The following is a 25,662-nucleotide window of genomic DNA, read 5'->3' as shown; positions in this document are numbered from 1 at the left end:
CTAACAGTGCTTCGACGGTGGCTGTTGTCTATGTGTGCAGAGCGTCCCTGGTTTGAGTCCAGGTAGGGGCGAGGAGAGGGACGGAAGCAAAACTGTTACACAGGCACCATTGTAATCGATCGCAAGACCAGAAATAGTCAGAGGTTTTTATTCTTTCCCTACTTTTTTAAATTACGTAGACATAAGCACAGTTGACACCATCGAGGTGCGGATGTTAACTTTCTACACAAGTAGTTTTTTTCCAGTTTCGTCCAGCGAACAGATTGTAGTGGTAAAATAAAAAGGGATACATTTTTATAGAATTCTAAGCATTCCAGTCAAAACAGGCTCTGCGAACGTTCGATTCCATTAATTTGCTATGGGCTCGTACTAGTATTCCAGTTTAGCCAACGTTTTTAAGCCGTTTTTCAGCCTTGGGTGAATTTTGACTTGTTATATTGTCCAGCATATAGATGTCCAGAGCGAATTAACGAAAGCACCCGAATGTCCATTGAGAAAGCACAACGGCTATACCATTTAGCTAAGCTAAGAATGACGGGAATAATCAAGTCATTAAACGTTGGATAGTTAGCCTATAGTTAATATACTGGCAAGTTTGATGTATAACTACTAACGTTAGGTAGCTAGCTAACATACCAGTACATACAGCTATAATGATATTCTATGTGGCTTGTAAGGACAGCGTAGCTAACAAATTGTCAGCCAACATAACGTGTAAGGTAGAAATAGAAGGTAACGTAATGATTTCCCTGGGGGTTAGCCTTAGGTGTCTGTGTCACATACAGTATCTTCTATTGACATTATCTTCTATTGTATGTCCTCGTGTCTGTTTTTCAGCATAAAGTATTCTGTAGCCACTTAGTGTGGACACCAGGTGAGACCACACACACACACACACACACACACACACACACACACACACACACACACACACACAAACAGTCTCTCTTCTTCATTTTATCCCTCTCCCCTTTCTCCCTAAATCCTCTAGGTTATTTCAGCTGTTTTGGTGAACCCCTCCCGCATCTGAACTGGCTGACACAGAGGGCACAGCATGATCATAGGTGAGATGTCACTTGGTCGGGTCAACAGGAAGTATTATTAAAGAGATGCTTTACATTGAAATACAGTCAGAGATGTAATAGTCCCAGAGTTAATGAGCCAAGGTCAGTTTTGCATTTAACCTCCTGATGATTATGATGACTGACCGTGTTAGAATAAAAAAAACAAGGCTTAATCATGCTCTCTCTCTATCCATCGGTCTCTCGTCTGCAGGTATGTTTTCATGTGAGAGAGGAAGCCAGTCCCGTCATCGCCACCTCACCCGCTCTTAAGATAACTTTCGATCCAACTGGGGGCCCAAGGCTGGTTAGGAGACACCGCAATTGTGATGAACTGAGAGAATATTAGGGTAGCACTGTAATTCATGAATCATATGCTGTCTGCCGCTGTTCTTACCTCTTTCTGTCTTCAACACCTCTCTCCCCACCTCGTCTTTCTTCCTCGTTTTATAATGCACACCATATGTGCATTTAAGTACAGTTTGAACGTGTATTTATAATATTACAATTATCATAATTATAATGCATTTATGTATTTATAACACCTGGATAATGAACTTCTTTCGATAAAGGGTTCACATTCTCCACTGGTTGAAATTATCTCATTGAAATACTCTCCTGTGTCCTCAGATTAATGCAGATGAAGGGAGTTAGATATGCATCGTTTTTTTTCTATATATGAATTACAAATCAATCATGTTTCTAGTCTATTGCATAGTCACAATGTGTAATCATTGATGATCCCATGAGCAGGAGTGGTAAACACTGTTGAAGTGTATAATTGCAATACATACATGCAGACACAGCATCATTCAAATAATGGAGTTTGATATGACAGAAAAATTATGTCTCAGCGATTCACACCTGAACCGCACCTTTAGTTGCTAAGAGTACATGTACAGGCTACAATGTGGGAATCTCATGCATAGTAATAACTACTGTATATAGGACTTGCATCCTTGGCACAATAAAGTTATTATATTCTACTCTATCCATAGGCTTCATTAATGCCATTCAGACTATACAACAACTATGATAGCTGAGGTTAGCTACACATCCATAGGCATACAGTTAAATTAGCTAGCTAAGTTAGCTAGCTATGTTACTTCAGCTGCATTTCAAGGCAAGCTTACACAAATGTACATTCAATTTGCAGTAAATGCTTTAGCTAGTTAGATTCTTTACATCTACTGTTTCACAAGACAACAGCCTGGTTTGCTGGTTTTCTCAGGAGTCCCTAAAACATTAAACAATACGAATTACAAATTCATTCTCCTAACACTAACATAAACTCATGTAAACTCGTACATCACCTTGGTCCGTGCAATTGCCCTTATTTTAGCCCCCCCAAAAAGTAATCCTTACAGATCAACTGTAATGTCAATACCATTGTAAAGCTAAATTTCTCCCCTTTCCAACATTATCAATTACATGACCTAAATGCTGCCCGTTCCTGCATAATTCAAGCAGGCAATGAGCCCCGTCGGGTCTTTAAAAAAATGGCGGGTGGGGAAGCGAAACTAATGCGTGATAGTGAGAAGGAGAGATGTCTGTGGAAAAATGGCTTTTTTTCACTCGATCTGTCCAACTTATCACCTTATCGCCTCTAAAATGTAAACAAAACACTATAAAGAGTTTATATAATGTGTCATTACATACCTATTAGAAGGTTTGTGTCGAATTTGAATCTGTTTTTTAGGGCGGTGCTAAAGTGATCTTAGAAGTTAACAGCTGCTTTGAGAATGATGATTGCATGCAATGATGACGCAAAAAATGACTAGGTATCCCCGTCACTGTCCATTTCTTGTTTTTAAACAATGAGAGAAGTGATACACCTGGTGGAGAGAGATTGTAAAACATAAATAGTTGCTTTATGCGTGCTGTACGTTACGACATGACACATCACGATGTAACGGAGGGTCAGTTTTTAAAAACTTTTCTCCAATACTATAGAGCCATTACCATGTCGATCAACGCTTGAATAGAAACCTAGTTCACACCCCCAATTTTGAAGTCAACATAGTCGCTACAGTCCCATTAGTTTTCTTTGTCGCCTCGTTTGAATGTTGCGGTTGCGCACATTTGTACGGAATGGGGTGAGTTTACATTAGCTAGCTGGCTATTGTTAGCTAGCCAGATATATTGCTATTTAGCATGTTTCGTAAATGAACATTATGACCCAAAAATATGCACAAATGTTTGTCTCTACATTAACTAATATATTCCTTTCAATTGTACATTTTTGGCTTGACTCGTTATGACGTTATAACAACTTACGTCTGGTTCCACCCTAATGTTTTGTTAGCCATCTTTGTTGAAGAACGTCACAAAGGCTCGCGTCAAAATTCATCATTGGAACCACTCGATATGATTGGTTACATAAAAACCTTGGCACCCAAATGCATAATGTGTGCTCTAACTCCCCTTGTGGTGGTCTGGAGCAATGAAGCTGTGACGCTGGCTACCTCTAAGTCCAGTGGTGCAAGCTCGCAACTTTTAAAGGAGGAACCACTATACAGCCCATTTATATAGTATCTGCCAGTGCGGAGCTATTTAATCTCAGACAAAGATCTCATATAACGCTGTGTACTACTCCCTTCACAGAACAGCTCAAACCGGCTCTAACCAGAATGGAAAGAAGAGTGGGAGAGGAAGAGGACAAGTCGACTGGAGTGTCTACTTTGAGAAACATACGCTTCACAAGTCCTCAACTGGCAGCTTCATTAAATAGCACCCTCAAAACACCAGTCTCAACAGTGAAGTTGCGACTCCGGGATGCTGGCCTTCTAGGCAGAGTTCCTCTGTCCAGTGTCTGTTATTTTCCCAAACTTAATCTTTTATTTTTATTGGCCATTCTAAGATATGGCATTTTTGTTGGAACTCTGCCTAGAAGGCCAGCATCCCGGAGTTGGCACTTCACTGTTGACGTTGAGTCCGGTGTGTATATACTGTATGTATGTGTAGTTGAAGTCGGAAGTTTACATACACCTTAGCAAAATACATTTAAACTCAGTGTTTCACAATTCCTGACATTTAATCCTAGTAAAAATTCCATGTCTTAGGTCAGTTAGGATCACCCCTTTTTTTAAGAATGTGAAATGTCAGAATAATAGTAGAGATAATGATTTATTTCTGCTTTAATTTCTATCATCACATTCCCAGTGGGTCAGAAGTTTACATAAACAATTATAAAGGCAATACTAATTGAGTGTAACTTAGGTCTAATGTTTCGGGTAGCTTTCCACAAGCTTCCCACAATAAGTTGGGTGAATTTTGGCCCATTCCTACTGACACAGCTGGTGTAACTGAGTCAGGTTTGTAGGCCTCCTTGCTTGCACACGCCTTTTCAGTTCTTCCCACACATTTTCTACAGGATTGAGGTCAGGGCTTTGTGATGGGAACTCCAATACCTTGACTTGATTGACCTTAAGCCATTTTGCCACAACTTTGGAAGTATGTTTGGGGTCATTGTCCATATGGAAGACTCACTTGCGACCAAGCTTCATCTTCCTGACTGATGTCTTGAGATGTTGCTTCAATATATCCACATAATTTCCCTCCCTCATGATGCCATCTATTTTATGAAGTGCACCAGTCCCTCCCTCAGCAAAGCACCCCCACAACATGATATTGCCACCCCCGTTCTTCACGGTTGGGATGGTGTTCTTCGGCATGCAAGCATCCCCCTTTTTCCTCCAAACATAACGATGGTCTAAATGGCCATTTTTGTTTCATCAGATCAGAGGACATTTCTCCAAAAAACATGATCTTTGTCCCCATGTGCAGTTGCAAACCGTAGTCTGGCTTCATTTATGGCGGTTTTGGAGCAATGGCTTCTTCCTTGCTGAGCGGTCGATATAGGACTTGTTTTACTGTGGATATAGATACTTTTGTACCTGTTTCCTCCAGCATCTTCACAAGGTACTTTGCTGTTGTTCTCGGATTGATTTGCACAAAATACGCTCATCTCTAGGAGACAGAACGCTTCTCCTTCCTGAGCATTATGATGTTTGCGTGGTCCCATGGTGTTTATACTTGTGTACTATTGTTTGTACAGATGAACGTGGTACCTTCAGGTGTTTGGAAATTGCTCCCAAGGATGAACCAGACTTGTGGAGGTCAACCATTTTTTTTCCTGAGGTTTGATGAGGTCTTGGATGATTTAATTTGATTTTCCCATGATGTCAAGAGGCACAGATTTTTTTTTTTGGGGGGGGGGTTGTTCTTAAACATAAAGAGAAGGAGGACCTCTACTTGAGTCTTGCTGGCAATAATGCTTTGATGACACCTAGGAGAGTGAGTGCATCCGTTGAAACCACTTCTAATGCATACAGGAACAGACTCATTATTCATTGGTCTGAGCTGTGTCGACCAAAGCTTGGGCTCATTAGTTCTAGGCTTGTATAGGAAGTACATTGCATGACTTGTAAGGACTGTTTACACTTTCTGTCTGGTGTTTGGACTCTGGGCAATTAGTTCTCTAAAGAGTGGCCTGGTGTCAGAATCACACACACACACACACACACACACACACACACACACACACACACACACACACACACACACACACACACACACACACACACACACACACACACATACACACACAAGCAAGATCCTTGCAGGCCTCTGAGTTATATAGTGTCAGCGTGACTTCCTACAGCACTTCTTTAGTACATTAGTTCATCAGCTGCTACAGTATATTAATATGGAGACAGCTGCACTGTGCACACACCCTCAGGTGTGTCTACTGCACACACACACACATGCATTCTTGCTGAGGAATGCTGTGGGAGGCTTGTCGTGCAGAGGTATCTGAGGTCATTCCAGGGCGGGGAAACGAGAGATAGATCCTCCCTGTCGTTCATCTTCAGGGCCGACCCCCTTTGTGTGTTTCTCATTTGCTCTGTGCATCGGGATTGGAACTAATTTCTTCCAGGGCACATGCTCGTAAAAACAGACAGCTGCCATCCACCCACACCACCCACAATGACAGGAGCGGTGGAATCTACTGAGCCTCCGTGGAGTTATGTGTTCTTCTTTAGTCCCATGTTCATTGTCACCTAAATCAGAGCCATTTTGGCTGCATTCACAACTGAACACAGCCCACACAGACTTAAACTATGGTTGGATTCTTTGGTTTCATGCTATGGATATAAGTTCTATGGCTGTTTGGAGTAGAAACATCTATGGTATACATCCTCTCACACTGGAGCCATGATGGTCTTTGATGAACATCCCTCTTTCTTATATGACACTCAATAATTGAGGCCAATTTACAGAGGTCATGGATAACAGTGATTAAAGAAGGGGAGAGATTAGATGGAGGAGGAAGGGAGGGAGATATGTGGGAGGAAGTGGGAGATGGGGGAGGAAGGTAGAGATGGGAGAGATGGGGGAGGAAAGGCGAGATGGGAGAGATGGAGAGAAACAGGAGGTGGGAGAGATAGGGGAGGAAGGGGGAGAAAGGTAAAGATTGGAGAGATGGGAGAGAACAGGAGATGGGGAAGAAGGGAGAGATGGGGTAGGAAGAGGGAGATGGGGAAGAAGGGAGAGATGAAGGAGGAAGGTAGAGAAGGCAGAGATGGGGGTGAACATGAGACATGGGGGAGGAAGGGAGAGATGGGGGAGAAGGGCTTGGGTTCACACAGGAAGAGAGGTTGATGTTCCTTGACCCTCAGATAACACCTTCAACTGACTCACAGCCAGGGGTTACAGGGAGGTGAGTGTAGGTGTCTCTCTCTTTCTGTATTTGTGTGTTTGTGTGGCCAATGGGTTAATAGGATTCATGTGTCATGGGACACATGGTAGTGCTACTGGCTGAGATACAGATGAAGGTTGCAGCACGGTAGGAGGTGCCATCAAACCTGTTATTTTTCTCATTAGCTACCCATATGTAGTTTATATGTTTACTCATCAGAAAATATCAAGCTAGATTAATTAATGTGGTTGTATAAATACAGTAAATAGATTGTAATAGAGCATTCCATTTTGTAAAAGAAGTCAAAGACCCTGATACGAAACATCTACACAAACTATGGAATACTCCATCACCAAATCTCAGTCTTAGCAACAAACGTTCCCAAATTCCCAATAGCTTTTCTATATATCCAAGATGGCGTAGCAGTGGGGAAGTCTGTTTTGATTGTCTTGTCCCGTCCCTTGTATATATCGTTTTTTCTTCTTATATATTTAGTATATGTTGGTATTATTGTTTTAATAAAATTTTCCATCTACGGACTGAACATACTCTCCTGCAACCCGCCTTACCCAATGTGGTATGGATCTGCTATATTTACACTTTTTAACTGGCACCCCCTTCTGAAGCTTGCCAGCTAGCTACTAGTTAGCCTGGAGCTAGCCTCGAGCTAGGCCCTTCTCCTGGCTAGCCAAAAAATTCCATCAGATAATTCCTGGCCTTCAATACCTCTTCTGCCAATTGGCTGGACCCTTTGCTGCAGACAAGGAGCCTAGCCGATCCATCACAACTGGTCTACTGACGTAACCGCACGAGGGGGTTTCAACAGACTCTTGTTGCGACATCCCCCTGAGGCTCATCTGCTAGCCCCGGCCTGCTAGCTGTCTGAATCGCCATGCCTCCAGCTCCACCTCTAGCTACTTACTGGATCACTAGGCTACACATGCCTCTCCCTAATGTCAATACGCCTTGTCTATTGCTGTTTTTGTTAATAATTTTAGCCTTATTTCACTTTAGAGCCTCCAGCCCTGCTCAATATGTCTTAGCTAGTTTTTATGTTCCACCCCCCACACATGCGGTGACCTCACCTGGCTTAAATTGTGCATCTAGAGATAAAACCTCTCATCACTCAATGCCTAGGCTTACCTCCATTGTACTCCCATCCTAACATACCCTTATCTGTACATTATGCCTTGGAATCTATTCTTCTGCGCCAAGAAACCCGCTCCTGTTACTCTCTGTTCCGAAAGCACTAGACGACCAGTTATTGTAGCCTTTAGCCGTACTCAAATCCAACTCCTCCTCTGTTCCTCTGGTGATGTAGAGAGAGACCTATGCCCAGCAGCCCCCAGCATCACTCCCATTCCCCAGGTGTTCTCATTTGTTGACTTCTGTAACCGTAAAAACATTGGCTTCATGCATGTTAACATTAGAAGCCTCCTCCCTAAGTTTGTTTTATTCACTGCTTTAGCCCACTCCGCCAACCTGGATGCCCTAGCCATGTCTGAATCCAGGCTTAAGAAGGCCACCAAAAATCATTAAATTTCAGTCCCTAACTATAACATTTTCCGACGAGATAGAATTTCCAAAGGGGGCGGCGTTGCAATCTACTGCAGAGATAGCCTGCAGAGTTCTGTCATACTATCCAGGTTTTTGCCCATACAATTTGAGCTTCTACTTAAAAAAATCCACCTTTCCAGAAACAAATCTCTCACCATTGCTGCTTGTTATAGACCTCCCTCAGCCCCCAGTTGGGCCCTGGACACCATATGTGAATTGATCGCCCCCCATCTATCTTCAGAGTTCGTACTGTTAGGTGACATAAACTGGGATATGCTCCCTGAAACACTTAAGCGAGCAGGCCATTCTAATCGACCTGGCCCGCGTATCCTGGAATGATATTGACCTCATTCCGTCAGGAGAGGATGCCTGGTTGCTCTTCAAAAATGCTTTCCTCTCCATCTTAAATAAGCATGCCCCATTCAAAAAATGTAGAACTAAGAACAGAAATAGCCCTTGGGACACCCCAGACTTGACTGCCCTTGACCAGCACAAAAACATCCTGAGGCATTCTGCATTAGCATCTAATAGCTCCCGCGATATGCAACTTTTCAGGAACCAATATACTCAGTCAATTAGGAAAGCTAAGGCTAGCTTTTTCAAACAGAAATTTGCCACTTGGCCACCATTTGCCACCATGTTTTCCACCTGGCCACCCCTACCCGTGCCAACATCTCAGCACCCTCTGCTGCAACTTAAAAATCTGTCAATCACCTCATTCTTATCGGCAAACTCAATAGCCTTGGCTTCTCAAATGACTGCCTCGCCTGGTTCAACAACTACTTCTCAGAAAGAGTTCAGTTTGTCATATCGGAGTGCCTGTTGGCCGGACCTCTGGCAGTCTATGGGGGTGCCACAGGGTTCAATTCTCAGGCCGACTCTTTTCTCTGTATATATCAACGATGTCGCTCTAGCTGCTGGTGTATCTCTGATCCACCTCTACGCAGACGACACCATTCTGTGCACATCTGGCCCTTCTTTGGACACTGTGCTAATAAACCTCCAAATGAGATTAAACGCTATACAACACTCCTTCCGTGGCCTCCGACTGCTTTTAAATGCTAGTAAAACGAAATGCATGCTCCTCAACCGATTGCTGCCCGCACCATTCTGCCCGACAAGCATCACTACCCTGGACGGTTCTGACTTAGAATATGTGGACAACTACAAATACCTAGATGTCTGGTTAGACTGTAAACTCTCCTTCCAGACTCGTATTAAGCATCTCCAGTCCAAAATTAAATCTTCCTATTTCACAACAAAGCTTCATTCACTCATGCCGCCAAACATACCCTCGTAAAACTGACTATCCTACCGATCCTTGACTTTGGCAATGTCATTTACAAAATAGCCCCCAACACTCTCCTCAGCAAGCTGGATGTAGTCTATCACAGTGCCATCCGTTTTGTCACCAATGCCCCATATACTACCCACCACTGCGACCTCTATGCTCTCGTTGGCTGGCCCGCACTAAATATCCATATACACTTAGGTTGGAGTCATTAAAACTCGTTTTTCAAACACTCCACACATTTCTTGTTTACAAACTATAATTTTGGCAAGTCGGTTAGGACATCTACTTCATGCATGACACAAATAATTTTTCCAACAATTGTTTACAGACAGATTATTTCACTTATAATTCACTGTATCACAATTCCAGTGGGTCAGAAATGTACATACACTAAGTTGACTGTGCCTTTAAAAAGGTTGGAAAATTCTAGAAAATGATGTCATGGCTTTAGAAGCTTCTGATCATTTGAGTCAATTGGAGGTGTACCTGTGGATGTATTTCAAGGCCTACCTTCAAACTCAGTACAAAATCAAAAGAAATCAGCTAAGACCTCAACATTTTTTTGTAGACCTCCACAAATCTGGTTCATCCTTGGGAGCAATTTCCAAATGCCTGAAGGTACCACGTTCATCTGTACAAACAATAGTACACAAGTATAAACACCATGGGACCACACAGCCGCCATACTGCTCAGAAAGGAGATGCGTTCAATCTACTAGATGATGAACGTACATAGGTGCGAAAAGTACAAATCAATCCCAGAACAACAGCAAAGGACCTTGTGAAGATGCTGGAGGAAACAGGTACAAAAGTATCTATATCCACAGTAAAACGAGTCCTATATCGACATAACCTGAAAGGCCGCTCAGCAAGGAAGAAGCCACAGCTCCAAAACCGCCATAAAAAAGACAAACTACGGTTTGCAACTGCACATGGAGAAATGTCCTCTGGTCTGATTAAATAAAAATAGAACTGTTTGGCCATAATGACCATCGTTATGTTTGGGGGAGGTTTGCAAGCCGAAGAACGCCATCCCAACCGTGAAGCACGGGGTGGCAGCATCATGTTGTGGGGGAGCTTTGCTGCAGGAGGGACCGGTGCACTTCACAAAATAGATGTCATCATGAGGAGGTGAGAAAATTATGTGGATATATTGAAGCAACATCTCAAGAAATCAGTCAGAAGTTAAAGATTGGTCACAAATGAGTCTTCCAAATGAGTCTTCCAAATGGACAATGACCCCAAGCATACTTCCAAAGTTGTGGCAAAATGGCTTAAGGACAACAGCAGAAAAACTGAAAAAGCGTGTGCGAGCAAGGAGGCTTACAAACCAGATTCAGTTACACCAGCTCTGTCAGGAGGAATGGGCCAAAATTCATCCAACTTATTGTGGGAAGCTTGTGGAAGGCTACCCGAAACGTTTGACCCGAGTTAAACAATTTAAAGACAATGCTACCAAATACTAATTGAGTGTATGTAAACTTCTGACCCACTGGGAATGTGATGAAATAAATAAAAGCTGAAATAAATCATTATCTCTACTACTATTCTGACATTTCACATTCTTAAAATAAAGTAGTGATCCTAACTGACCTACGACAGGAGTTTTGAAAAACTGAGATTAAATCTATTTGGCTAAGGTGAATGTAAATTTCGACTTCACTGTATCACTCCAGTATTATTGCTAAATTGTAATTATTTTTGCCTCTAGGGCCTATTTATTGCCTACCTCCCTACTCTTCTACATTTGCACACACTGTACATAGATTTTTCTATGAATCTTTTATTTTGTGTTATTGAAGGTACATTTGTTTATGTGTAACTCTGTGTTGTTGTTTTTGTCGCACTGCTTTGTTCTATCTTGGCCAGGTTGCAATTGTAAATGAGAACTTGTTCTCAAGTGGCCTACCTGGTTAAATAAAAGGTGAAATTTTTTTTTTTATGTAAATAAAATTAAAAGCTTTGCCAATGCAGGGTATTGAAAGCTATCCAAACAATGTGCATCACGGTCTACTAAAGTTAAACATCTATCCACACTGGTATGTTTGCTGAGAGAGAGAGACTCTGGGGTAATGGAATCCAGTCTGGGCTGTGGATGGTTAACATGGTCACTAATATACAAATAGAGGGAAAAGGAGAGGGAAAGGGAAGAGAAGAGAGAGGGGGAATGAGAGAGATACTACATGGTGAGATACTAAACTCGGGAAAAAAAGAAATGTCCCTTTTTCAGGACCCTGTCGTTCAAAGATAATTCGTAAAAATCAAAATAACTTCACAGATCTTCATTGTAAAGGGTTTAAACTGTGTTTACCATGCTTTTTCAATGAACCATAAACAATCAATGAACATGTACCTGTGGAGCGGTCGTTAAGACACTAACAGCTTACAGACGGTAGGCAATTAAGGTCACAGTTATGAAAACTTAGGTCACTAAAGAGGCCTTTCTAAGGAATCTGAAAAACACCAAAAGAAAGAAGTCCAGGGTCCCTGCTCATCTGCTTGAACGTGCCTTAGACATGCTGCAAGGAGGCATGAGGACTGCAGATGTGGCCAGGGCAATAAATTGCAATGTCCGTACTGTGAGACACGTAAGACAGGGCTACAGGGAGACAGGACAGACAGCTGATTGTCCTCGCAGTGGCAGACCACGTATAACACCACCTGTACAGGATCAGTACAGCCGAACATCACACCTGTGGGACAGGTACAGGATGAAAACAACAACTGCCCGAGTTACACCAGAAATTCACAATCCCTCCATCCATGCTCAGACTGTCCGCAATAGGCTGAGAGAGGCTGGACTGAGGGCTTGTTGGCCTGTTGTAAGGTAGGTCCTCACCAGACATCACTGGCAACAACGTCGCCTATGGGCACAAACCCACCGTCGCTGGACCAGACATGACTGGCTTAAAGTGCTCTTCACTGGCGAGTCGCGGTTTTGTCTCACATGGTGTGCGTATTTATCGATGAAGGAATGAGCGTTACACTGAGGCCTGTACTCTGGAGCGGGATCGAGTTGGAGGTGGAGGGTCCGTCATGGTGTGGGGCGATGTGTTACCGCATCATCGGACTGAGCTTGTTGTCATTGCAGGCAATCTCAACACTGTGCTTTACAGGGAAGATATCCTCGTCCCCCATGTGGTACCCTTCCTGCAGGCTCATCCTGACATGACCCTCCAGCATGACAATGCCACCAGCCATACTGCTCGTTCTGTGCGTGATTTCCTGCAATATAGGAATGTCAGTGTTCTGGCATGACCAGCGAAGAGCCCGGATCTCAATCCCATTGACCACGTCTGGGACCTGTTGGATCAGAGGGTGAGTGCTACGGCCATTTCCCCCAGAAATATCCAGGAACTTGCAGGTGCCTAGGTGGAAGAGTGGGGTAACATCTCAAAAGCAAGAACTGGCAAATCTGGTGTAGTCCATGAGGAGGAGATAAACTGCAGTACTTAATGCAGCTGGTGGCCACACCAGATACTGACCATTACTTTTGATTTTGACCCCCCCCCTTTGTTCAGGGACACATTATTCCATTTCTGTTAGTCACATGTCTGTGGAACTTGTTCAGTTTATGTCTCAGTTGTTGAATCTTAATATGTTCATTCAAATATCTAAATCAAATCACATTTTATTCGTCACATAGACATGGTTAGCAGATGTTATTGAGAGTGTAGCGAAATGCTTGTGCTTCTAGTTCGGACAATGCAGTAATAACCAACGAGTAATCTAACCTAACAATTTCACAACAGCTACCTTATACACACACAAGTGTAAAGGGATGAAGAATATGTACATAAAGATATATGAATGAGTGATGGTACAGAACGGCATAGGCAAGATGCAGTAAATGGTATCGAGTACAGTATATACATATGAGATGAGTAATGTAGGGTATGTAAACATTATATTTAGTGGCATTGTTTAAAGTGGCTAGTGATACATTTTTTACATGTATGGCAGCAGCCACTCAATGTTAGTGGTGGCTGTTTAACAGTCTGATGGCCTAAAGATAGAAGCTGTTTTTCAGTCTCTCGGTCCCTGGTTTGATGCACCTGTACGTACCTCGCCTTCTGGATGATAGCGGGGTGAACAGGCAGTGGCTCGGGTGGTTGTTGTCCTTGATGATCTTTATGGCCTTCCTGTGACATCGCGTGGTGTCGGTGTCCAGGAGGGCAGGTAGTTTGCCCCCGGTGATGCGTTGTGCAGACCTCACTACCCTCTGGAGAGCCTTATGGTTGTGGGTGGAGCAGTTGCCGTACCAGGTGATACAGCCCAACAGGATGCTCTCAATTGCGCATCTGTAAAGGTTTATGAGTGCTTTTGGTGACAAGCCGAATTTCCTCAGTCTCCTGAGATTGAAGAGGCGCTGCTGCGCCTTCTTCACCACTGTCTGTGTGGGTGGACCAATTCAGTTTATCCGTGATGTGTACGCCGAGGAACTTAACACTTTCTACCCTCTCCACTACTGTCCCGTCGATATGGATACGGGGTGCTCCCTCTGCTGTTTCCTCTGCTGGTAGCCAGCTGTCTACCACTGTAGTGTCGTCTGCAAGCTTGATGATTGAGTTGGAGGCGTGCATGGCCACGCAGTCGTGGGTGAACAGGGAGTACAGGAGAGGGCTCAGAACGCACCCTTGTGGGGCCCCAGTGTTGAGGATCAGCGGGGTGGAGATGTTGTTACCTACCCTCACCACCTGGGGGCGGCCCATCAGGAAGTCCAGTTCCCAGTTGCACAGGGGGGGATCGAGACCCAGGGTCTTGAGCTTGATGACGAGTTTGGAGGGTACTATGGTGTTAAATGCTGAGCTGTAGTCGATGAACAGCATTCTCACATCGGTATTCCTCTTGTCCAGATGGGTTAGTGCCGTGTGCAGTGTGGTTGAGATTGCGTCGTCTGTCGTCTAGGGTGTCAGGTAGGGTAGAGGTGATATGATCTTTGACTAGTCTCTCAAAGCACTTCATGATGACGGAAGTGAGTGCTACGGGGCGGTAGTCGTTTAGCTCAGTTACCTTAGCTTTCTTTGGAACAGGAACAATGGTGGCCCTCTTGAAGAATGTGGGAACAGCAGACTGGGATAAGGATTGATTGAATATGTCCGTAAACACAACAGCCAGCTGGTCTGCGCATGCTCTGAGGACAGGGCTGGGGATGCCGTCTGAGCCTGCAGCCTTGCGAGGGTTAACACGTTTAAATGTTTTACTCACGTCGGCTGCAGTGAAGGAGAATCCGCAGGTTTTGGTATCGGGCTGTGTCAGTGGCCCTGTATTGTCCTCAAAGCGAGCAAAGAAGTTGTTTAGTCTGTCTGGGAGAAAGACATCCTGGTCCGCAACGGAGCTGGTTTTCTTTTTGTAATCCGTGATAGACTGTAGAACCTGCCACATACCTCTTGTGTCTGTTAAATGTGTTGAAAATATACACAGTTGACAGTGAGAGGGCGTTTATTTTATTGCTGAGTTTACATGATACTACACAGTACTTGTACTTGGACACCTGCTTGTCGAACATCAACAAATCATGGGCATCATGGGCATTGGCCTAAAGATAGAAGTATAGTGTATTTGATTTCTCCAAAAGCCTTTGATCGCAAGTAATGAATACAGCATTAAACAACACACAGACACACATACTAGAGGTCGACCGATTAATCGGAATGGCCGATTAATTAGGGCTGATTTCAAGTTTTCATAACAATCGGAATTTTTTTTCACACCTTTATTTAATCTTTATTTAACTAGGCAAGTAATTTAAGAACACGTTCTTATTTTCAATGACATTCTAGGAACGGTGGGTTAACTGCCTCGTTCAGGGGCAGAAAGACAGATTTTCACCTTGTCAGCTCGGGGGATCCAATCTTTCAACCTTACAGTTAACTAGTCCAACGCAATAACAACCTGTCTTTCTCTCGTTGCACTCCACAAGGAGACTGCCTGTTACGCAAATGCAGTAAGTCAAGGTAAGTTGCTAGGTAGCATTAAACTTATCTTATAAAAAACAATCAATCAATCACTAGTTAACTACACATGGTTGATGATATTACTAGATATTATCTAGCGTGTCCTGCGTTGCATATAATCTGACTGAGCATACAAGCATACAAGTATCTGACTGAGCGGTGGTAGGCAGAAGCAGGCGCGTAAACATTCATTCAAACAGCACTTTCGTGCATTTTGCCAGCAGCTCTTCGTTGTGCGTCAAGCATTGCGCTGTTTATGACTTCAAACCTATCAACTCCCGAGATGAGGCTGGTGTGACCGATGTGAAATGGCTGGCTAGTTAGCGCGTGCTAATATCGTTTCAAACTTCCCTCGCTGTGAGCCTTGAAGTGGTTGTTCCCCTTGCTCTGCATGGGTAACGCTGCTTCGATGTGGTGGCTGTTGTTGTTGTGTTGCTGGTTCGAGCCCAGGGAGGAGCGAGGAGAGGGACGGAGGCTATGCTGTTACACTGGCAATACTAAAGTTCCTAGAAGAACATCCAATAGTCAAAGGTTAATGAAATACAAATGGTATAGAGGGAAATAGTCCTATAATAACTACAACCTAAAACTTCTTACCTGGGAATATTGAAGACTCATGTTAAAAGGAACCACCAACTTTCATATGTTCTCATGTTCTGAGCAAGGAACTGAAACGTTAGCTTTCTTACATAGCACATATTGCACTTTTACGTTCTTCTCCAACACTTTGTTTTTGCATTATTTAAACCAAATTGAACATGTTTCATTATTTACTTGAGGCTAAATTGATTTTATTGATGTATTATATTAAGTTAAAATAAGTGTTAATTCAGTATTGTTGTAATTGTCATTATTACTGTCACGCCCTGGTCTTAGTATTTTGTGTTTTCTATATTTATTTGGTCAGGCAAGGGTGTGACATGGGTTTATTTTGTGTTGTGTTTATGTATGGGGTTTCTTCGTAGGTTTTGGGATTGTGGCTTAGTGGGGTGTTCTAGCAAAGTCTATGGTTGCCTGAGGCGGTTCTCAATCAGAGGCAGGTGATTCTCGTTGTCTCTGATTGGGAACCATATTTAGGCAGCCATATTCTTTGAGTGTGTGGTGGGTGATTGTTCCTGTCTCTGTGTTAGTTTGCACTAGTTTAGGCTGTTTTGGTTTTCACGTACGTTTATTGTTTTTGTATTGATCGTGTTTTTTCGTTTATTAAAGATGTTTCGAATTAACCACGCTGCATTTTGGTCCGACACTCCTTCGACGGAAGAAAATCGTAACAGAATCACCCACCACACCAGGACCAAGCGGCGTGGTGACAGGCAGCGGCAGCAGGAGCTACGAAGTCTGGAATATACGACTTGGGAGGAAATAGACAGGTGGGCGGTCGACCCAGAGAGAGTGCCGGAGCCCGCCTGGGATTCGCTGGAGCAGTGCGAGGAGGGTTATAGAAGAATGGAGTCGAAGAGACAAGCACGGCGGTGCAGAAGGAAGCCCGAGAGTCAGCCCCAAAAATGTATTGGGGGGGGGCTCAGGGAGAGTGTGGCAGAGTCAGGGTTCAGACCTGAGCCAACTCCCCCTGTTTATCGTGAGGAGCAGCGATCACAGGACTTCTGGACTTGGGAGGAGATATTGGACGGAAAAGGACCCTGGGCACAGCCTGGAGAATATCGACGCCCCAAAGAAGAACTGGAGGCGGAGAAGCGGAGAGGCGCTGGTATGAAGAGGCAGCACGGCGATGCGGATGGAAGCCCGAGAGTCAGCCCCAAAAATGTATTGGGGGAGGGGGGGAGGGGGGGGGGGCTCAGGGAGAGTGTGGCAGAGTCAGGGTTCAGACCTGAGCCAACTCCCCCTGTTTATCGTGAGGAGCCAAGGAGGAGACCAGAACCAGAGCCGGTGTTGGAGGTGAGTGAAGCAGAGACTGTTAATGGTGAAAGTGGAGGAGAGTTATGAGGGAGTTGCTAGGTTGGTGCTTTAGGTACGATATTCGCCCGACGGAGCGTGTCAGGGATTTGATGGCACCTGGGTCAGCACTCCATACTCGTCCTGAGGTGCGTATTATTCGGCTGGTGAAGATTGTGCCAACCTCACGCACTAGGCCTCCTGTGTACCTACCTAGCCTTGCACGTCCGGTGCCAGCCCTGCTCTCAGGCTCTCCAGTACACCTTCACGGTCCGGTCCATCCTGTGCCACCTTCACACACTAGTCCTCCGGTGGCAGCTCCTCGCATCAGGCTTCCTGTGCGTGTCCTCGGCCCAGTACCACCAGTGCCAGCACCACGCACCAGGCCTTCAGTGCGCCTCACCTGTTTAGCACTGCCAGAGCCTTCCTCCTCTCCAGCGCTGCCGGAGTCTCCCGCCTGTCTAGCGCTATCAGAGCCTTCCTCCTCTCCAGCGCTGCAGGAGTCTCCCGCCTGTTTAGCGCTGCCAGAACCTTCCTCCTCTCCAGCGCTGCCGGAGTCTCCCGCCTGTCTAGCGCTATCAGAGCCTTCCTCCTCTCCAGCGCTGCCGGAGTCTCCCGCCTGTTTAGCGCTGCCAGAACCTTCCTCCTCTCTAGTTTATTGTTTTTGTATTGATCGTGTTTTTTCGTTTATTAAAGATGTATCGAATTAACCACGCTGCATTTTGGTCCGACACTCCTTCGACGGAAGAAAACCGTAACAATTACAAATACAATTATTATTATTTAAATCGGCCGATTAATCGGTATGGGCCCTTTTGATCCTCCAATAATCGGTATCGGGGTTGAAAAATCATAATCGGCCGACCTCTAACACATACACCAAAAGAGCTTGGATTGGGGCTTCTGTCACTTGCGCACTCTAAAATTCACAAGCTTGGATAACCTGAATAAAACAACACAGAAACTTAGTTATTTCCCAGGTGCCAGTTTGTTAATGCATTCAGCAATGCTCAACATCGACGTAAGCTGGCTTAATCAGAACCTGACAAATACCATGCATCATGTTAAGGAGAGTGTATTCAGGAGAGAGGACAATCCTTCCCTGAGGCAGACCCAAACAATCCCTCTAGGTGCTGGAATTTTCTCTTTGGGGTTCCTGGCCCCAGTCAGGAATGCTTGAGTGAGTTTGGGAATTTCATAAACATGTACTTAACGGCATACACCATTTTATTTGCTTTGTGAAATTGGGGACTTAGCTAAGTATGGCGCAGGAAGGAAGGCATCCTGAAATAGACCAAAGTGGGAAGACGAAACCATACAGGAATGGAATGGCTGCTGGGACACCAGCTAGCTAGAGAACAGACACAAAACTGAGGTTAACAATCTTTACTTTAGGATCCAATCTGCAGTCACTGTCAAGAGTGCCACATAGGAGAACATTCCAGAACTCTGCAGCCATGGCACATTCCAGAAGCATGCTGCACTGTCTCCAAGATTCCTGCAATGCTGCAACCAAGATCTATGGCTGTGTGTGTGTGTGTGTGTGTGTGTGTGTGTGTGTGTGTGTGTGTGTGTGTGTCAGCGATGGTCAACAGGAGGCTGTACTTGTCATTTAATGAACTCTCTGTCTCTCACACACACACACACACACACACACACGTTACCACATGGCACCAATGTAAAGCATCAGTGCGGATCCTATATAAACTGTATATAGGCTTCTAGTGCATGTTAGATCACTGAATCACTGCAGTCAGCTCTAGTAGTATAAAACACATCCAGTTAAACACACATACCTATGCTTACATTTTATAACCCTTAGTGAACATGTGTGGCTAGTATATGTTTTCTTGCCGTTGAATATTGCAAGGTTATTTGGTTGCGCGACATCCAAAATATTGGTTGGTGGGGGTTTGTAGTGTGTGTGTGTGTGTGTGTGTGTGTGTGTGGTGTGTGTGTGTGTGTGTGTGTGTGTGTGTAGGAGTGTGTTAATTAGCGTTCATTTGTGTGGGTGGTGTTAAGTCAGTGTATTTGAGTATGTATATGTGTATGAGTGTGTGCATGTGTTAGTCTCTCGAGCCAGCTGTCTTAAACTGAAGCGTTCAAAAATTGCGAAAGTAAGCCGTCTGGCTCGAGAGACTGACACATGGAAACACAGATACACTCAAATACACTGATTTAACTCACGTGCAAGTTACGGAGTAGGAGTCGAAAATGGGAAGCGTGTATAGAATTCTGGCATCACTGCCTTTCCGCTTATTGCCCTAGCTTAAACACCCCCCGGACACAGAGAGGAACTAGTAGCTAGCAAGATAGACATCACAAAGGTTGTTTTTAATGCCTGTATTTTGCAAGTGGCTAGGGTTTCAGTAATGACTGGCTATGCCATGTTATAACCTCTGTATGTACTGTATGTGTGTTTGCATGTTTCCCAGACTGGCTGTGGGTTTGTTGTAATTTGTATATTTATGCTCCTCAGACTTGCTGAGGGTTTGGGGACAGTATGATTATGTCATGTTATAACATCTGTATGTATGCTACCCAGACTGGCTGTGGATCAGAGTGTTATGCTGAATATGAGGATGGAGGTTGTGGGAGTGTTATATTATGCAAATGCAGGTTTTAATAATAAAGATCTTTCAAAATGTCAGATCCAGTCTGAAAACTGTCCCATAGACATCTACATGTCCTTTCACTGTTTACAGAATGCCAGCTATCCAGAATCATGCTACAATAATTGTTCCACTGCACCAGGGGACTGAGAAGGATAAAAAAAAGAGACATCTTCACTCAAATTCACATGCCATGTTTGCTCCATGCACCATTATATCATCCTGTACAAGAACGTAATTTTTGTACATGCTCTCTGTTGTATTTGATCATGGATGTCAAACTCAATTCCTGGAGGGCCATGTGTCCGCTGGTTTAGGCTATTTCTTTTCCATTTGAATCCGATCAAACTTCCCGCACCGTCTTCTTATTTCACAAATGCTCAGCATTGAAGAAATGTTACCTTTTCTCTCATCGATAACTATCAGGAAGCATGACAGAACAGGCTGAGTAGGCGGGAAGCTTATATTCATGAGCGTGTCTTGACTGACAGTTGTTTGAAACACCATTGTGGTCGTTGCCAGGTAACACGGTAAACAATGGGCCACATGTCATTCCGAGCCTAAACAGTATGACTCCAAACATTTTCTCTGCAAAATGTTCTCATGGTCAACAGAGCTGATCATGAACTGTTGGATATCAGACAAAGAGCATCAATACACAATTGCGTTTAAAATTTTTCATAACTAATTACAGAATACAGTTCACTGATACACTTCTTCACAATGATTAGTAAAGCCGGAGTCACTTTAGAAGCTTAGACACAAGGGAATGTACATGAAAACAGCATACAATAAGTGTATTGGACAATTTATTGGTGCCTCTGCATTAGCATAATACACTGAATAAAAATATAAACGCAACATGTAAAGTGTTGGTCCCATGTTTATGAGCTGAAATAAACTCTCCCATAAATTTTCCATAAGCACAAAAATCGTATTTCTCTCAAATTTTGTGTAGCAATTTTTGTTTAATCCCTGGTATAGTATTTATCTTTTTCCAAGATAATCCATCCACCTGACAGGTGTAGCATATCAAGAAGCTGATTAAACAGCATGATCATTACACAGGTGCAAGTTGTGCTGGGGTCAATAAAAGGCCACTAAAATGTGCAGTTTTGTCACACACCACAGTGCAATTGGCATGCTGACTTCAGAAATGTCCACCAGAGCTGTTGTCAGAGAATTTAATGTTTATTTCTCTACCATAAGCCGCCTCCAACGTCATTTTTGAGAATTTGGCAGTACATGTACGTCCAACTGGCCCCCTAACAAGTGCTTAATTTGTAAATCGGGAGGTGCCGGAACTAAAAGTGAGTGCAAGAGGGGGTTCACCTGGAGCCATGAGGTATGGGAACCAATTTAAAAAAAACATCTTTACTATAAATAATTGCATGCATGTCATCACATTTGCATAGTGGCATAGAGCAGTAGAGTACAAGCACTAACAGAAGTTGCACACATGGGGAACATTTTAGTAGCCTAGGGTCCAGGAAAAATGTGGCCATTCATGCAATTCTACATAATTTTACATGACTGGAGACCTTGGGTTATTTTATAATACGCACAAACGATCGAAATGACAGGCTACTTGGACACTGAAAAACTGAAAATATGAGATAAAAGCGACCTTGAATCCATCAATAGCATAGGCCAAGGTGTGGAGACATACAGTGGATTCGAAAAGTATTCAGGTCCCTTCACATTTTGATAAGTTAGTCTTATTGTAAAATGGATTTAAAAAATAACACATCCTCATCAATCTACACACAACACCCCATAATGACAAAGAGAAAACAGCTTTTTAGAATATTGGCAAATGTATTAATAATACAGTATTCAGACCCTTTGATATGAGACTCAAAATTGAGCTCAGGTGCATCCTGTTTACATGGATCATCATTCAGATTTTTCTACAACTTGGAGTCCACTTGTAGTAAATTCAACTGATTGGACATGATTTGGAAAGGCACACACCTGTCTATATAAGGTCCCACAGTTGACAGTGCATGTCAAAGCAAAAACCAAGCCATGAGGTCAAAGGAATTGTCGAAGAGCTCCAAGACAGGATTGTGTCGAAGCACAGATCTGGGGAAGGGTACCAACTTGGCTTCAGTCACCCCAAGATTGAAGCGGGAGACATATCTATGGCGTCCTCCTTGTCAGGCCTCTAACACTGGGCAGCCATTGCTACCATTGGCGTATTACATTTTCGGCTTTATGTAACGTTGCATAAAGCTGAAAGTAAATTATTGGTAATGTCTGCCTCCCGAATCCAAGTGTTTGACACCAGTAACTTTATGATCAAACTTTATTTATGTTTCAGCTACAGTCATTTTTCATACTTGGCCACCCTACTTTGAACTGGTTTCATCGAAAAATATCATCCAATTTGACGAAATACATGATTTTCACTGTTCGGGAGAGGTGAGAGGCGTTCCTAACTAATCAATGTCTACTTCAAGCCTGGTCAAAATTAGGGGGCAGGAAAGAAACTTGCAACTGAGCATATGTAGTACTGTACCTAGCTACAGTAGAATGCACACAGGTGGACCCTATTTTATTAATTATGTGACTTCTGAAGGTAATTGGTTGCACCAGATCTTATTTAGGGGCAAAGGGTGTGAGTACATATGCGCGCACCACTTTTCAGTTTTTTATTTTATTTTTTTAAACAAGTTTTTTATTTTTTATTTTAATTCACCAATTTTGAATATTTTGTGTTAAATTATAGGTTGTAATGCAACAAAATAGGGGAAAAAACAAAGGAGGATAAATTATTTAGCAAGGCACTGTATCTAGCTTGCTGTTGCTAGCTAATTTGTCCTGCAATGTAAACATTGGGTTGTTCTTTTACCTGAAATGCACAAGGTCCTCTACTCTGTCAATTCATCCACAGATAAAACGGTAAACCGAATTCCTTTCTCGTCACCTCTCCTTTTTCCTCAGGCCACTTTTTTACTTCTTTGGACTTTATATGGTGGTTGAAAACCAACTTTACGGTGCACTACTACAAAGATCTTTCAATCACACACGTGGGTATATTCTCCTAAAAACCAGGTTGGAGATGGGAGAGGCCTGACTTGCATCGCATTGAGCATCACAAATAGAACCAAGTTCTATTTTAGCGCCTGGCCACGCAGATGCTCGCTGAGGCACGCGAGCAGTGTGGGTGCAATGATTGAATAACATGTATGTGTACATTTATTTTGCAACGCGACATGCACGTGACACGAGCGGTGTGATCAGCATGTACTTTGCAATGGCCTAACAATGCTAGGTAGCTAGCTAGCATAAGTTGCTAGATACCCGATAGTAACGTTTTACAGGTTGCAGTTGTCTAATATGTCCTTCATTTTAGTATAGAAGGGTTGTTCTAACATTTACAAAATGTACACTACCGTTCAAAAGTTTGGGTCACTTAGAAATGTCCTTGTTTTTTTATTTTAAAAAAATCACCCATTCGAAATGTTAGGTAAAAGCTGACATCAAAGACAATACAGTAGGAAGATAGGCAGAAACTGCTTCTCCAATAGAAATCCCCGATCACACTTGGCTAGCTAAGCTCATGCATAGAAATATGTCATCGGGTCTAACGGTCGTCAAATCAAAGGCACGATATATAAAGTTGTTTTCAACGAACATTAAAACGTGTCAGTTTGGCACATTTACAAGGTTGGAGTAATAACATGTTCAACTACTTAAGACATTGGCTCGAATCTAGGTTGTGCCTTTAGATTTCAAGGAAATCTAACTAAAAAATCATTTTTCAATAATTGTTTGACTCCTCAAACCTTAAACCCCAGCCTTGTCTGCTTGGTCTGTTTTGCAAGTGTCCCCAGAAGCCTTTAGAAACTCTGTGCTGACATTCTCCCCAGACCTTGTGCCGTTGCCTATAGGTTTACGTAGCTCCAAGGTCGGAGATATCCAAGACTAGTGTCTGTGTGGGTGTGTGTCTGTGTGTGGTCACCCAGCCATTTGATTTGGTGTGTGGGAGTGGCCCTCCATTAAGACCTGTGGCTCAATCCATCTCTGTAATTACAAGGGGGGAGTTAGGGTAAGGGTTAGAGTCTCCACCCACTCTGTACTGGTCTGGTTCCCCCCACATGGTCCAGTGGTAGAGGGCAGGGTCTCTCTTTTTTAGGGAGTAACTGTTTGTTATTACAGATACATTTTCTGCTTCATTCATTCACCTTTTTATTTGGCCTCAGAGCTCAGTCTGAGTGACTCTGCTTTGGACATACACACAAGCCTATGCAGACACGCATGCACATACGTGTACACACAAACACGTATGTACACACTCACACACACCCATGTCAGGGTTAGGATAGTTCAGGAAGTGTCAGCATGTCATTTGTTACCACTGTATATCACACACACCAGAACTGGGCAAAAAATGATACCTGGAAATGATACCTGGTGAACTATACTTACATCATGGATAGTGCAGACCTGGGCAGAAAATTGTTCTTTATTTGAAAATACAAACTATTTAAATACTTACGGTAGTGAAATATAGTTTGAATATAGTTTAACTATTTTCTTTGATATTTAAAGTATTTTGAATACCTCTCAGAAAACCAAATCATATTTATGTAAATGATTGAAAACAAAAAATATATACATTTATTTGATGGCTGACAAATATTTGATAAAGAACAGCTAGTTGAATTAGTCTAATTATACTGTATGATCATAAGCACATGGTTTGGAGGGCTCTTAGATATGAATCTTAATATAGCCTATAGCCATGAATTAAATACATGAGGGATCACCTCAACATTAGAGTAGACCACTTTTGCAGCTACAAAATGACTAACACATATATTTTCATAATGAGTGAGACTTAAGGTAATATAGTAACACTTGACATAAAGTTCATATACATGTGTAGTAACTTTGAGTATTACAATAGCAACATTGTTGTTACATATGACTTTGAAATGACTTTATAATTGCATAGTAATGGAGTTATTACATTAATGTAATAAGGAACAGTCACTATTCTTCTTGTGCACAGTAGTTACAAAACCTTTCAGCTCATTGCTATGCAATTTAAATGTAATTACCAAAGTATTATGTAACAATATTCTAATAATGTTGCTCCAAGCGTAATTACATTTTTATTACACCGACACAAGAACAGTTTAATGTTAAGAGTTACTGAGAATTCTAACAGTAACAAAATATGGCTATTAATTAAGTGTCCAAACAACCCCAAACTGCCTTCTTGAATCAACTACAGGCAAGGTTAGTTTGTATAGTATTCTGAGTAAACTATCCGTTTAAAGATGGTGTAGTGTGTGTTTGAAACAAGAACACACCCTCAGATCGACAAAGAGGTTCCAAGTTGTTTTTGCTAAGCATCCAACCTGCTGTTTGCAATGTTGACAAATGGCTTTGAATTACTCTGCAATATTTTAAGGTATCTTATTCTTAATTGCAGTTTTCACCCTTTTCAGTGGCATGTTGAAAGAGTCAACAGTAGTTGAGCGTCACAACTTATTGATACTTACCTGTTCAAAATATAATTGGTTAATTGGTTTGATTTTATGATGTACACCTGGAGCAATGTACATTCAGGACA

General features: G+C 42.9%; 1 protein-coding gene across 1 annotated transcript in view; it reads right to left on the bottom strand.

The window, feature by feature from the left end:
- usta (uronyl 2-sulfotransferase a) overlaps positions 1-25,662 on the bottom strand; it is a 138,304-nt gene that overhangs the window by 42,186 nt on the left and 70,456 nt on the right. The gene's annotated exons all lie outside the window — the stretch shown is intronic.

Source organism: Oncorhynchus kisutch, linkage group LG12 (assembly GCF_002021735.2).
Source record: "Oncorhynchus kisutch isolate 150728-3 linkage group LG12, Okis_V2, whole genome shotgun sequence".
Lineage (NCBI taxonomy): Eukaryota > Metazoa > Chordata > Actinopteri > Salmoniformes > Salmonidae > Oncorhynchus > Oncorhynchus kisutch.
The sequence above is the reverse complement of the archived record's forward strand: the minus strand, read 5'-3'. Positions and strand labels throughout refer to the sequence as shown.